This window comes from Agelaius tricolor, unplaced genomic scaffold (genome assembly GCF_023055355.1).
Source record: "Agelaius tricolor isolate 1412-34295 unplaced genomic scaffold, bAgeTri1.0.p SCAF_8, whole genome shotgun sequence".
NCBI lineage: Eukaryota > Metazoa > Chordata > Aves > Passeriformes > Icteridae > Agelaius > Agelaius tricolor.
In genome coordinates this window covers 21,093,031-21,109,153 of record NW_027269268.1, presented here as the reverse complement: position 1 = coordinate 21,109,153, position 16,123 = coordinate 21,093,031, and the positions used below count along the sequence as shown (strand labels likewise).

At 39.1% G+C, this 16,123-nt stretch overlaps 1 protein-coding gene across 16 annotated transcripts in view; it reads right to left on the bottom strand.

Annotated features, from left to right (window-relative positions):
* The window catches only part of TRIM2 (tripartite motif containing 2), an 87,660-nt gene that overhangs the window by 51,998 nt on the left and 19,539 nt on the right, over window positions 1–16,123 (bottom strand). The window contains exon 1 of one of the 16 annotated variants that reach the window (XM_071431912.1): window positions 6,970–7,121. The exons of the other annotated variants lie outside the window; for them this stretch is intronic. The gene's annotated coding sequence lies outside the window, so the exon portion shown is untranslated. Of the gene's footprint in view, window positions 1–6,969; window positions 7,122–16,123 lie in introns of those variants that run through there. 16 annotated transcript variants of the gene reach the window in all.

Here is a 16,123-nt window from a genome sequence, read left to right as displayed (position 1 = left end):
AAAGGCCACCATTCAGGAGCACAGATAAAAACCCATCCCAAAAGTTAAATATGGGAAGAAATCTTCCTGCTTTTACAATTAACTGTATTCAAGACTGTGTAATATGTCAGCTTCTGATACGACAAACAAAAATTTTAAACTGTGCCAACAGAGGAAATGGAACTACTCTTTTTTTTTTTTTTTTTCGCAAATCCACCTTATTATACAAATGTTTTTGCATGCTCTAATCTAATCTGGTTTTTACTAAGTTTTATAGGATGGAATAGTAAAACCTAATTAAAATGAGGAAGCTAAGGGATGAGGGGATTCTCTGCCTACACAGAACATATAGTGCAATTCTTATAGAACGATCCTCCAATACTTAATGTCTTCCTTTTCTGTGTAATAAAGGGTTGCATTTTAAGTAAACGATTACTTCTGTAAACTAATGAAAAGTTATTTGTCTTTAATCAGGAACTAAGTATCTCAGAACATGTCTGTATTTTACAATCAAAATTTATTTCCAACTGTTTTAGATGCAAGACAAAAAGTTATCACTGCTTATTGGATAAAGAGAATGAAATATTCATGGTGCAACACTTAATTTTGTCTTTCTTATATTTTCTGAGCTGAGATGCACAAAGATCTGCTGCTCACAAAACTACTCAGAGCTGACTAAGAATTATGTAATAAGAGAAGAACCAGTTCTTTGAAGAGGATCCAGTAAAACTTAGAAGCACTTTAGAAAGACCACATATTAACCCATATTGTAGTACTGTGTCAGAGTAACACTCAGGAGAAAAAAACACCATCAGATGCTATGAAATAATCTGTGGCTCTACTTGACATGTTGGCCCTGGGTTTCCTAACTTCAGCACAGTGCAATTACTTGAGTTCTAGATATCAAATTAAATCTACTTTCATGATAAAAAAAACCAAAACAACAACAACAACAACCAAAAAAAAAAAAAAAAAGAGAAACAAAAAGCCCCCCACCAAAATAACCTAGAAACAATACAAACCAGCACCTGCAGAGATTTATATTGTGGGAGTTAGTCCCTGAAGGTTTACATTACCGCTTCCACCAATAGAGGGATTACAGGAGAGAAAGTTGTAGAAGGGAATTTCATGAATACTGTTTCCTTACTGGAAAAGGAACAGAAAAAGCAAAACCAAATCAAAAAACCTGTGTGAATGCAGAGAAACATGGCAGCTTTGCCTTTTCATGAGTTTATGTATGTTGTAAATGGCTTGCTCCTCAGTCCTGCATTTTCATTCCTGGGGGTCATTTTAGTTCCTGAAGAATTTTTAAGTAGAGGGATTTACAATATTTGCAATTTACAGCTGTTCACAGAAGAACCAGAGAGCCCCAAAGACATCACTGAAACTGCTGACACCTGCTCTTTTGGAAGTCCCATTTCTCACAAAATATGCAAGTTCTCAAATAGTACAGATCATGGGCCAAATACGGTTGGGGCTAAATATGGGACACTTACTGTCTCTCCAAGGACCACTACAGAGATTAATGCATTCAGAGGCACACAAAATCCGTAATTGTTGGGATCTTTTCAAGAACATTTCCAAGTTCAGGTCAATCTTTTGAGTGCAATCTGTTGTTGTGCTGTAAGTAATTGTTTCAAGCGTATTTTCTCAAGATTCTATCACTACTTCAGAGGGCTTTTGTTCTGCAAAAGGTGCAGGAGCATTTTGCACTTTCATGTTTTCATACTATTCAGAGTTATGTAGTTCAAAATAATATGGGCACTGTTCTTTCCTTGCTAAATCAACTCCTGAGCACTTCACAAAACACACTGGTAGATATCACACACCTTCAGGCTCACAAATAACCAGGTTCTGCTGAACTTTGGTGTAGAATGAGGCAAGCACAGTATAGATCATCACAGGGACTAACACTCTTTTTAAGCCATCAGTCCAGGCATGACAAATTTCCAAATTACACATTTGCTGAAGAAGTATCCTCAAAACTAGCATTCCAAACCCATTATATATAAAAGAAAAAAAGAAAAAAAAATAAAAAAAAAAAGAAAAAAAGAAGTGGGATTGTCATTCTTTGTTTCGAGAACTACAAGAAAAAATATCAAGAACAGAAGCTCATGGCAGCACAAAACAAATAGCTTTCCATGACAAAAGAACAGAAAGTCACCCATAAATAAACTGATCATACACATGTTTAGGCAGACTAATAACACTTAGACAAATAAATCCATACTAGATTAGGAGCAAGCAAATTGCTGAACAGTCATCTCAAGCATTTAAAATCTGATCAAATGTAATTGCATCTACTTCAATCCTTATGTCTCTTCCACAAAGAGCATCCACCTTGGCATAAGGACTGAAAATCACCATCCATGTAATTAACCACTCCTACAATGTATCTAAAATTGATAATATTCAGATGGTTTTAAAGTGAGACAGAATTAATAATAATTTTACACATGAGCAAAAGTACTGACCACAAAAAGCAGAGCTGTTTGGAGTTCTTCCAGGGGAATATTAAGTATATACGTGATTACAGTAAATTTTTTAAGTCATTTCTCTTCTCCTAGGTGCAGGGCATATTCTTATGTTATTACCACCTAGGTTTACTGTTTAGCAATAAACCATCACAGCCATTTCAGCATGAGTTTCTTTTGATGCTTGTGTTAGCAAGGTCACCATGTAATGTAAGAAGTGCCAGAATACAAGCTGCTAACATTTTACACATGTCTATGATTAGTCTCTTCTTAATTTAGCTGTGCCTCTTTTAACCCTACTGCAACTAGACAGATGGATAGAGCCAGCCAACATCTACCTGCTACATCTACCTGTTCAGTACCTCAAGAACTATATGTCATTTGCATTTCCAATTTCAATTCTTCCTTTTGAATGAGATTTGCTTCTGAGTTTTTGCCCTAAAGTCCAGCTAGCAACTAGGAAGGCTGCCTGGTTGCCAGCAGACTTCTCAGCTGACTAGATCCTTGGCTGTCCCCACACAGAACATTAGTGACACGTTACATAATTTGTTTCAGAGTATGGTATTCCAGTTATAAACTGTTATCAAGCTAAATTACTGACTTCCAGCTAAAATTACCTTTCAAAATAAGTGATGCCCAATCCAAATATAACCAGGCACCCCAATTATTAGAAGGAGTGACATGCAATATGTCTACAGATTATGGACAGAAAATGTTTAGACAGCCTGTGGTAGAAAACCAAGGCAAATACCTTTAACATTACAATTCATACAATAAATATTTATCTATTTAAACCACAGAAATAAAACATGGTCTTGACAGAAATAAAACCCTTCAGAAAGTTTGACATGAAATGCCATTTTCATTTCTCCAAAGGTCAGCCTGAGCTTTGTTCAGTGGAAGGCATTCTTTATTTCAGTTGATCAAAAATAAAAAGGAAGGAAAAAAATCTAGTGCACAAAACAGGAATTCTTCCAAATTTCATTTGTTAAGTGTTTGCAACCAAGCAGCTCTTTCCTTTACAGACATGTTAACACAAACCTTACAGCACACCAAGGGACTGCCTGCAATCCATTCATGTCACATAACAAATAGAAGAGCAAGTCCAACTCTAACAGAAGGATCATGTCTTGAAAAGTAAGTTATGAAAAATTGAGATATAGAGAGGTAAAGTGCATTTATGTGACTGCTAAGCCCTGCTCGTGTCCCTTCGGTATTCTAAAAACCTATAAATCGTCATTATTTTCTTTCCTATATTGATTTCTTCCAACAAATATTGATTCTTGTTTTCAGTCTAGTTTTTTTAACAGCCCATGCCATGCATTTCACATGGTTAGCTCTCCCCACCTTTGTTATTTTTACCAGGAAACATTACAGAAAACAAAAGAACAACCTGCAAGTCTCTGGAAATAGCATATAATTACTGAGAATTATAATTTTGGTTGAAGGTGTCAGCCAAGTGCAGCATTTGCTACAGTGCACTGCAATCTGGCAGTCACTGGATTTCTTTAATAACTGAAAAAGACGTGTTTATATATGTTACCCTGCAAAATACGGATGGGCAGAATTCCAGGAGAAATTTTTTGGGCTTTGGAATTAGTGGCATTTTATAATAGAGAATACTGCATTGTCTGTAAACAACTGATTAAATCTAAAGTGTTATTCCCTTATATAATGCCATTGTGTTAAAGAACATTCTTTATAAACTGAACTTATTATTTGCAGTAATATATGCTTGCTGCTGTGTATAAAAAAATAGTACAAACTAGCTACACTTGTATCCTCAGACACATTTAATTCTGATGAGACAATGTGCTTGCCAGCAGATCAAATCAAATGCTTTTACATGTGTCTCAAGGATTTATCCTAACCTACTATCAAGGATTTATCCTAACCTATACTATACATTGTGCCTTTGTTTTTATAAAAATAGTTCATATGTCTAGACACAGTACTTCATGTTTCTGCAAAACTGTGTATGTTTAATACTTTATGCAGACGATTAAATTTCAGCTTCAGTATAGTAATGTACAACACTTTGTTCTCTGGATTAGAACATCCAGTACCTTTCCAGTTAATTGAATTCCTCAGTTTTCCTCAAAGGAATCAGGAGCATCACTGTGTTTGCATAAGCTGTCCAAATTCTAGTTTTGTTATGAATTAATGAAATTCCATTATCAGGCAAAGACAGGCCCAGCATGCTTTCATGATTGCTTCAAGCACCAATTATCTGGGATTTTCCAGTAAACAACTTGAGCTTCAAGTTAAAACCAGGACTGTCAGAGAAAGAATAGTACCATGGGCTGGGGAAATCCCCCAGCAGAATTACCATCTTTGTCCAGGTAAGGTCTAATGTTCCAAACATTGTGCATGCTGCTGGACATAGCAGAATTCAGACAGCACTTGCACATGCCACCAGACCATGGACACTGCTTGTCTCAAATCTAGCCTCAAACACAAGATTTCATCAAATATCAGTGCCATGAAAAGGATGAACTTTTAAGACACACCTCCACCACTTCTCCAAAGCCTTAAATGTATACATACTTCTATTTTTTATTCTGTGTCGAGAAGGTTGCATTCCCTGTCTCCCTTTGCAAATTACATAAAGAAATCAAAAGATATTTCCCTGAAATATCTTGACTGAAATAATTGTTTGCATGATTTTAATCCTTCCGTCTTCCCAGAAACCCTGTAATCAAATCTAGAATTGGTTCTGTCATAAAACCCAATTAAAGTTTCCTTCTGGCCCTCAAGCAGTGTTACAGATGCTCCTTGAACCAAAGTTCTGTTTAGCCTTCTCCCTGAAGAAAGATGTCATTATTAAAGGCCTATCAAAGCCATTTCTCATGAAAAAGGATGAATCTCAAGAACTGAAATGAACCCTCCATGAAGAAAACACAAACCTGTTCTTTATAACTAAATTGTGGGCACTGCAGGTCCAGGTCAGACATGGGAGTGTCTTCACCACTCAAGTTTGTAAAATGCTTTGCTGAGATGTTTGAGGAAACCTTTGGTTTATGGTAAGCAGTTCTGGATGAGGGCCAAAGCACAGAAGCCTTATTTCATTTTGTTAGCAGCTAACAGACTGATTCCTCCCCCAAACTCTCTGGAAACAGGGAACAACCTCCTCTTTCTGCTGCCTGTGTTTTTGAGCAGGATGATACAATCCCAAGACCAGGTACAGCAGCTTTCCAATACCTTCACTCTAGAACCATGCTTTAGATATCATCCATAAAATTATGGGACTAACTTGAAAATAAACACGTTTATACAGATTTTAACAAAACAAACCTTTTAATATGCTTTTCAAGCCCTACAGTTTATATTTCCAAGTTTATTAAAAATATTCACATTGTCTAGAAGTTCTCATTAGTATTTCTAGTCAATGTCATTTGTTTTCACACAAGCAGCAATGTGGAATTTTGAGAAAAAAACCTTCTGATTATTAGATCACAATAGTTGGCCATAGACTATTATCTAGATAATAAATTCCTTGCCCACAAAAACAAAAAATCCAAGGCTGGAACAGAAAGCAACTTTTCTTAAGCTACATCCTTACCTAAGAAATATTTATTTAGTCATTGTACTTTCACAACAATTTTCCCCCTATAAATTAACATTTATGTCATTGCTTTGGCCTGATAAATGTTTGAGTTCAGGATGATTTTCTTGGTCTGTTTCTTGCTTCATTCTTAGTATAATACCTGGTATGTTATCTATAATTATACCCCTTTTTTTTTTACTTAAACCTATCAATCTGCCTGACAGTCTGCCTGGACTGCATTTTGAAAATAGCAAAATGAAGTAAGGGGAGGGTAATCAACCTACACCACTAACCTATGGAGAGGTATGAATCAGGTAATGGCTCAAGTTACACTTCACAAAAGCACCACAGAATATGGCAACATTAATGCCAACTTCCAGCTTCAAAAAATGAACCACTGGGAAAAGTAAACTGTCTCTCCTAATTAGACCTTGGCATTGTCCTCTCAGATTTACAGAGTCATTATTTTGCTCTGAATAAACATCACTATTTCTTTCCTAGGCAAACTCCTTGGCTCTGTTTCAATTATTTCTTTTAAATATTAAAGAACAGGAAACATTTGTTTTCCCTTGTCACATCCTGTCTTCTTTACATAGCATCACACAGTGCCCTTTGAAGCTCCTACTCTTACGGCAAGCCTGACATGCAGAGTTCAATCAAAACATTTGCTATTGTCTTTTGCCAGCTACAAACAAATTTCTGCACAAACACTGAAAAGGTTTAAAGGTTCCGACAGCCGAGCTAAAGCCGAGTTAACACGACTGTCAAAGAAAGGCGGTGTCAAACTGCTCGGCTTCCCCGCTACCACCCTGACTCAAGAAAGAAAAAGAAAGACAAAACAATTCACTCACTCACACAGCAGAGCTGCTGGCAAGAGCTCACTGGCTATAAAACCACTGCTCTCACAAACTACTCGAAAGCAGAAACAGCACACAAACATTTAGAGACGAGTGTGAAAGGGTAACTTACATTATTTAGAAAGACAGTGGGAAAGGACTGCTGCAGTTTCTTCGTTATTTTACACTGCTCTCGGCAGAGCAGACAACCGAAAAAGTTCATCTAAAGAAATCCCTCCTTTTAATTCTCTCTCTCCCAGTTCATTTACTCTGGAGTCCCTCAGCCTGAAGAGATCCGACAGTCAAAAGTTTATCCCCTTGTATTTCCGAATGATATGGCCGACTTTCCTTGGACACATACCAATGATGCAGTAAAAATAGACAAAAGTGGGGGGGAGGGAAGAAGCAATCTAGCTTGAGCCTGAATCTTCTTAACTCAATGTTTTCTGTAAAAGCTGCTCTTATGTCAGAAGATCCCATTCCTACCCTAATTCGCGGAGCGCTCAGTCATCCATCTGGTTTTCATAAACTGCAAATTACAGGCAAACCAGGGAACGTACACGGTCCAGCTTTAGCAGAACTCCCCAAGCATCGGCCTTACGAGTAACCTGAGGTACAAAGGCTTTGAAAATAAACAGCTGGCCCCATGCCGGGATGGTGTCCCGTCCGCAGATGCCTGACGGCTCCCCCGGGCAGCGCCCAGCAGCCCGGAGCACCACCCACCACTCGGGGAAGCGGCAGCCGGGTCCCCGCACTCCCCGCTGTGGAAACAAAGCGACCTTGCAGCCCTCCCCGGCTCCCAGCGCAAACAGCCTCTCTGGAAAGGGGCAGGGAAATCCAGTGCGTTGGGTGAAACCGGCAACAGTTTAGCAAGTCATTTACAGCAACCTGGTTTTTATAACAGATACGCGAAGGCTGATCCCCTTACATCCTCGAAATGCTTCCAGGTGGGAAGCAAATCTAATGTGTTGCAAAGTTTTGTTTTGGGTTTTTGTTTGTTTGTTTGTTTGGGGGGTTTTATTGTGGTTTTTTTTTTCCTACTGAGGTAACTCAGAACCAATGGACAGCTGCTGATCAGAGACCTTCTAGGGTGGTTCAAGCCATTCCTTACCAGAATGAACATTTTACCAAAAGACAGTCACAGAAGCAAAGTTTTGATATGCACCCCATGAAAGTCCATGCCTCAAACCCCCCAAGTCACCTTCAGCCCCTATTTTCATCTATTTAAAGGTCTAGTGCCCTGATTACATTCAAGTACCAAAGGCTTGAAGAGTCACCTATATTTTTGGATACTTCATGGCTTTTGTGTCAGGACAGAATAAGATTCTTTTCCCAATAAAAAATCAAGAAAAAAAATGGTGGATAAAAAAAGTTTTGCTATTGCTTAAAATTAAACTTTTGTCCGTATGTTCTTTAAAATAACAAGTTTTATTTAGTTGTTAGTTTAAGCAGAGGATTTTTTCAAGCTTTTCTACTGGGAACAATTTACTCTGCTTGAACAATGAGACTCTGAACAAGGCAGCTTTCACTAAAGCATCGGTGAATCAGTACAGTGAGTCATTAACAAAATAAAAACACCATTGTAAACACTCTGACTAAAAGTCCTGAGCCTTGTCACTTGCTCAGTTTTTCATCTTAGCACAATCAGGATTGTGCTGATTGTCTACTCATTTGTACCTGGGCCCAGGACTGACACAACTGGACTGTTAAAGCCAAAAGCAGGTGAATTATTAAAAAAAAATCCCCCAAACAACAACAACAAAAACAACACCAAACCCAAAAAACAAGACTGTCTGATCAGTAGAAGCAAAGGAGGAAATTATGAATTAACTTTTTGTGTTTAGTTTTGCCTGTGCCATCACAATTCCTTCCAGTAGTTGTGTAACTCATTGAATAATTTCAGTCACATCAGGTAGAGATCCCAAAGGTGTTATATTCCTACAGCTTTTGTGAAAAAAAAAAAGGCAGCTGTCCAGATGAGTGAAATACAATCCAGTGATCCAATGTAAGAGGCCACACATGAACTTAGCTGTATTATTAGTCACCAGGGCACCCCACACAAACAAGAAGCCTATGAGAATGGATTTCATGTGCCCTAAGGCTCAGCTGCTACCAAAGTTGGACAGCTTTGCCTATATTCTTGCATTTTTCCTCTCTTCTGTTCTCTTGTCAAGGTAGAAAGCAGCAAAACACACAAAATGCACAGATGTCAGCTGAAGCAAAAAATAGTATTTTTTGAAACAGCAATAAGCAGGGTTTGGTAACAGTTGAGTTATTCTCCCATTTAATAATAAACAAGTGGGGTGAACTGACTACCTCATGTTCTTACTGATGTTTTCCATGATACCAAAGAACGTGATCCTTGTAGAGCAGACTTACAGGTTTGGGGACAGAAATTATTTCATGGGCCACAGCAGAGTAATCCTTGTGTGGTTTTCTGAGCACATAGGTCTCTCCCCACTGTACAAGGACAAGCTGAATGACTGTTATCTTTGGAGTAAGAACATTTTTTCTGGTGAGACATGGTAATAAAAAGAAGAGTAAGTGGAAATAACCACTTTCAGTTTCTGGTGCTTTTGCTGACTGAATGTTTTTTCTCCCAAAGCAGCAAATGTATTAATTCACACTGATCTCTCAGGTGGTCTTCAAGATATCTGTTCTCAAAAAAACAGTTCATTTACATCAAAGGTAGCTTTCACAAATAGCAGTTCCTCAACAAAACCTCAAGAAAATTCAAGATTCAAAAACAGTAGACCAATTTTAAATGACCCTTCATTTTTCAGGCTCTGAGGATCATCCTTACTCACTAACTTTATCTCCTTTTTTTTTTGCATTTTTCATTTTGTCTTTTATCTCATCCTTATGAGGTACCAGTATCCTACTGTCCATACACAGCTCCTGTCTCGAGGCAGGCCAGCTGTGTGTCCTCTAACTATTGCCTGGATCTAAGGCATTGTTTGATGCTCACATTCTCACACTTTGTGAATTTTGGGGCAGTCAAGCCCCATGTTCCTATTGAGCACAGGGATCTTGGCTTTCTGGAGAAATGGAGATAGAAAATATTCATCACTTTGATGGTGAGAAAATTTACTCTAGAAAGCTTCATCTAGGAAAGACTGCAACAAAGAACAGATCAGATAGGAAAAACAACTTTCTAGGAGCAATTTGTCTTCTCAGAAAAATGGCAGCTTCCATTTAGGATATTTTCAAATGCCTATACAAAACTACCCTGTTATTTTCCATATTAATTTTTCACCAAGATCAACTATGTTAGCAATATTAGTAGGACAAGAGTGGAATAGGATGCAGCTTAGATACTTATTACAGATTATGTATCTTTATATGTAGATGCTTGAAAGGTTTTTTCAAACACCATTACGTGTTCCTTAAAGCAAGGGAAAAGTGTCCCTCCTAAGTCAGTGACAGACAGGTTGTGACACACAGGAGATGGCAGAATATGTATCTCTCTTGGTCTGAACTCTGCTCCCATCTAGTCTAGTGTGGTTGTATTGGAAACACTGCATTGCAAAGGTATAGTTGAAACCAATCTGGTTTTCAACTAGTTTTTTCCAGCTTAAATACTGAGAAAGTGACAAGTGAAAGGTCTTGGTTTGGTAGAGGATGCACTTTCCATTTAATTTGAATCTGTGAAATTATCTAAATGATAGAAGCTCAGAATGGTAGATTAACAAGCCTGGGTCTCACCAAAGGTATATGTTCACCTCTGGTTTTAACACTAGATCACTTGGTGTAGGACTTCTAATATGTTTATGCAGATTTCTAGTCAGTCACAACTGAAGTTCTAGATGAGTCTTCTGATGCAAACAAGCTGGCAGGCATTGTACTGACTGAAAAACCACAGGTCTGATAAACTGAAACAAAACTATCCCTGGAAGAGTTCAAGGTGAAGTTTCAGTTCACTTAAATAAAATAACATAGATTTTGGCACTGACAGTAACTAATTTTTAAAAGACAAATTAGCTGTGACATTATAAATCATTTATCACCAGCATTTTAAAGCCAGCACATGGAACAGCTGCCTTGGGTCTGGGTTCAAATGCTAAACTTCTATTCAGTAGGTCTGGCCTCACATATTTTATCATAGCACTTCAGCTTGGTGCCCAGTGACTTGAGTTTGGCAAAAGCCTGTCCCCCTCCAGAAAGACACACAATGGTTAGCTGGTCTTCCAAAGAGATATCATGTGATAATCCTTTGCTGCCTGCTCCAACTCTTAGATGAGAATGGGGCTGTTTCAGTACTTTTGGTATTTTTTCATGATGTATGTGTTTTGCTTTATAATGTATCACTTCTCTTCCACAGAAAGAAAAAAATGCAGCTCAGACAAAACCACAATGCATTATAACCTTGATGTCATCATTGGAGAAGCCTCATGGCTGCTTCTGTTTTCACTACTGCCTGCAGTAGCCCCTGTCTGTCCCCAGGGAAAAAAAAGGGAGAATAAGCACAACTAAGCCACTTTTCCCATCAAGTCTCACATCTGTGACTGCAGGGATCTGGGCTTGCCTGGGGCACATGAACTTTTTCAGAGCACACTGGTTATGGAGACATACACAGCCTGTTCCTTTCTAAATGGGATGAAATGATGATTCTTTTTTCCCACCTGGAAATCCACAGAACAGGAGTTAATGGCTGGATACTTCATATTCTTTAAACAACTATGCAGTGCATATGCCCCAGTTGTTTTCATCAGTTGTTTCAATCAAATATTAGAAGAACATAATTTCAAAAGACAAACATTAGACTGTTTTCAAAGGCCCCTGTTTGCCTCTGAGTGCACCCTCACACTTTTTACCTCACACTGAGGCACTTGCTGAACTCCCAGTGAACAGATACAGTTCATTGCCTGACACAAAACTGCCCTGTGAAAAAATGCATCTATTTTCTGCAACCTGAGAGAGGTGAATTAACTCCTTGGTGTCCACTGAGTGCTTCAGACATTATGGAGTGGAGCAGGGGAAGAAAGACAACTGCAACCAAATGCTCAAGCTTCTTATAAAAATACACCATGTGAACAGCAGGTAAGCCCCATGCTCCTCCTGACTGTAGTCCTCCTTCATGGTCTTCAGTCACACTTTTGTGGCAATCACATCCCTTAAATATGGGCATACACTCAGTTTGTGCCCAGCTCACACTTCTGCTCTGCACTGCTCTGAATCATAGTTTGCTACTCTGAGAAATTAACCATGAGCCCTGGCTCCTGTAAAATTGTACTGTCTCAGTATTACTGTTTTTCACAAACTTCCATTCATATAAACTTTTTTCAAAAGCAAGTATCCTGGAAACACTGATGTAAAACATTTTCATATGTCTGCATTCATGAAAAGTTCTGAACCAAAAGTAATGTGTCCAAATCCCTCTTTTTGTTTGAAAACATCATTCATCCAAGAATCAGAAATGTTACCATGTGACTGGTAACACAAAGAAATGAGCACATGAAGAATCACAGCAAACAGCTCAAAAGCAGTTCTGGGCCTGAAGTTGGTTCACAAGATATTTGTTGAACACTGGACACTTTGTTTGCCAAGAAAAATAGAAAAGGCTGTATTTTCTAAAAAACCCCCATGCTTATATATTTCTTGGCTTAGTCTTTCTCTTGCCTGCCTGGAGCTATCTCCCTTTACAGCACACAAAACCCAGTATGTGCCTGGTTCACCCTGGACCTGTCCTACTTTCCTGCCTTCAAGTACAATAAAGAGAAAAAAGAAAGCATGTTGAGACCTTTGCACTGAAGAACCTGAGACTCCAGGGAAGAACAAAGAGCCCCCTGTCTCTCAGACAGCAAACACTGGGCTGTAGTGAGAAAGACAGAGAGTAGGAAGAGAATACAGCAGGAGCAAAGAGCTCTGGGGAAGCTCTTAAGGGCTGAGAGGCAGGGAGAGCAAGCATCTTAAATGGCATGGAGCACAGAGGTTCAGGAGGATGGGACATGGGAGGCCAGGAAAAAAGGTGCCTCTAGGATAGGAAAAGAGTTGTGGCAGAAATGTGATGAGTCTGTGAATTTTGTGAGTGAGGCAAGGGGCACAGATGACAGGGAAAAGCTACGTGCCCTCCCTACACAGGCATGAGCTGGAGACTTGGACTAAGGATGAGGGGCCAGAAGACACTACAAGCCAGAGTGAAAGGCTGACAGGCTTGAAGCTGAGCAGAGCTTTGGGGCAGGTAGGGAACAAGACTTTCTCTACTGAAACTACCCTTATCTACATACCTGCATGCATATAAAAGATGCTGTCCCTGCTCCATCCACATGAATACCTCTTCCCACTCCTGCATCCCCTCTTTTGCAGCCAGAGCCACATCAGCCCCGGCACACATTTTTCCATCTATGTATTGGAGTGTGACAGTGTAACATTTTCTATAGCCAGTATGATCCAAGGAAATGTTTTGCTGTAGCTCTGAATCCCAAGCTGTATATGAGTGTTAAGCATAGATTTCAAAGTGAAAGAGAAGAATGGGAATCAGGAGAAAATTACAGGGAAAATAGAGAGGAGGAGACATTTCTTCAGACAGATGGTCTCAAGAAGGCAATGTCTGAAAAGTGCTGAAGGTTCAGTCACTGCAATGCTGGAGTTGACATTAACCTCATCAAATACTTATCAGCTTGCTCTTACACATTCAAAAACTAATTGAAAAGAAGGCCAAAGGTATCATGCTAAAGTTAAACATCCCAGTCAGAAACAGAAATTAAATCACACATATGGGAAAAGAATGTAATTCTCACAGTCCCATTTCAGGCTTTAAGTAACCGGCCTCTCTATCACCTTCAGCAAGAGTTTTGCCAGAATAAGATTTGCAGAATTCCATGCCAGGATATCAGTACAAAAAACGTTAACTTTTGACTGTACATTAAGGGATTACATTAGGGAGCATTAGGTAAAGTGTCAACTGAAGATGCTGCATAAGATGAAAGATGTCAAGAAGAAAACAAGCCACAGTATGATTTCATTTAGTGAGAGAAACTGCAGTGCACTCCTTGAATTTTAACGGATACAATGCTTCTCAGTTTCACATGCTGTGAACGAGCCGTGATAAGAGGAAAAGGCTGATGACAGCCGTGATAATTTCTTTAGACAGAAGCAACGAAGAAGAACACAGCAAGCTACCCTCTTAATTAGGAACATTTTATGCTACAAACCACAGGCTGAAAGAAGGAAACTGAAATACTTAAAAGCTTCTTCATGGTAGAAGAAACCATGGCATCTATTATATTTCCTGCCTACTTGAGCACATACAGGGATACAATTTGCTTTCTGGGCCAGAGAGAGGTGAGCTAGAGAGAGAAATGAGCCATCTGGAGGCTACAATTAATATACCAATCCTGTATGTACCCTAAAAGAAGGTAGTTTGCACAAATGTGCCTTTTACACACTATCAAAGCAAAGCAGCAATGCAGAGAGCTTGTTCTGTAAGCCAATAATTCCAGTAAGAAGAAAGTTTAGGGCTTGCCAATGGAGTCCAAGGAAACATCTTCCCAGCATGAGAGCAGAGCTTAGCCAGTGCAAGTGCTGGAATGCCACTGAAGGTTGCTTCTTTCAGCATTGCTGGCTAGCACAGAGGCCAGATACGTCAGACAGGAGGGAGATGAGTCAAAGGAACCAGTGGAAACTGGTAGATACTGATGATTTAAAGGCAGCACAGCCTTTCACTGCCATTCACTCTCTGTCACAGGCAAAGAAGGTAGGAACTAATCCCTTTTTTCTGTCTTGACCCAAATTTTCCATTATATTTCAGGCAGGCCATCCTACAGAATGAGATCTGTGGCAAATACCTGGCTGAGAGACTCCCTCTATTCTCCTGGTGTGAATTTTGCACATATAACTTGCCTAGCAATCCTTTTCTTTCCTAAGAGCAGGTAACTTCTCCACGTAACACCATCAAATTAAAATGCACACATTAGAGGAAGATCCTCTGCTCCTAATGCATGAGTGAGATCTGGGTACTACAGCCCTGCTGCTTTTGTAATAGAAAAGGCTGCATGCTTAGAGTTTTTCATTTTTTCAGAACCAACCAGTATGTTCCACTTTAGTGGCAACAACATCCCTTACCTAGCATCTAATACCTAGCAAAAGGGATCTAGGGAAAAAAAAAGGCCACACTGAAAGATTTCAAAAGCTTTTATAGGCATAGGTAAAATCTGAGGATATTAGTCAGAGGGTTCAGATTTAAGAGAGAAGACAACTTACGCTAGGAGGCTGAGGAGGCAAATTTCAGCCTTTACCCCTATGGAGACCTGAGTTCTGATAGCAAGTGATTTTACAAGGAAATCTATCCAAACCTGACAGAAGGCTGCCATTGCTTCTTTCAGACCCTCAGACTTTTTCCTGTTACCTGACAGTTCAGTTTCCTGGTCAGACTCAAAGAGCTGATGGGAGGGAGACATACAATATTTCACTCAGAGGCTGTTCCTTATCATAACCTTAATTGATGTGTGTCAAGCATATAAGACATATTAGCAGAGCACCTACTAATAATAAACCCTGAGGCAAAAAGTACCCTTAAACCCTTCTGTTTTCACTAAAAATTCAAATGCCCAGTGTCATGAATTAGAGCTCCAATAACTCAAAATCCTTAGTAATTTAGAGAGTTGTTCCTGCCCAAGATATTGATCCATTTTGGGAGCTGGTCTGACATTCCCAAGGGCAGTGTAGGGGAAATACAGTGGATCTAATAATCTGGTTACCATGAGTATATTTGGGAAATACTGGTAAGAAGTCAGGGTTTCAGTCAACCCCAAATGAATACCTTTCATTAAGTTCTGAACAATTGAACAATAGCTATATTACAAGTGTGCCTGCAGACCAAATACTCAGCCACAGGAAATTGCTGGCAAATGCACCTACAGAACCAGAGGAAGAAAATGAGCAACAGTAAGCAGTTCTATTTCCAGCTTCCTTGCAGATTTTATCTCCTTTTGTAGATTAAGCATGATATGCTTCTCTGCTTGCCAGGCCATCTGAAAGCTTTGTTAATGAGTATTAGTAAATAACTCTGTTTTCACAAACTGCCTACTAGCTCAGAATCAAAAAGTGCAATTATAGCTTATTCAGTTCAGAGCAGTTCTTTTATGAAGGATGTTGATTCAGCACCTTGTTTTAGCAAGCCCTGTAAATACATCTTCAAAATTATCTCTCTGGGAAGAAAAAAAAAAAATCAATTTTAATTTTCTGCCTGTTTACCCCCATGCAAATCAAACAGGCACAGTCTGCCCCTTCAGAGCCAGCCATGTGCTGAGATTGTGATGCACAAGGGATTTCTTTCTTTAGTCAAG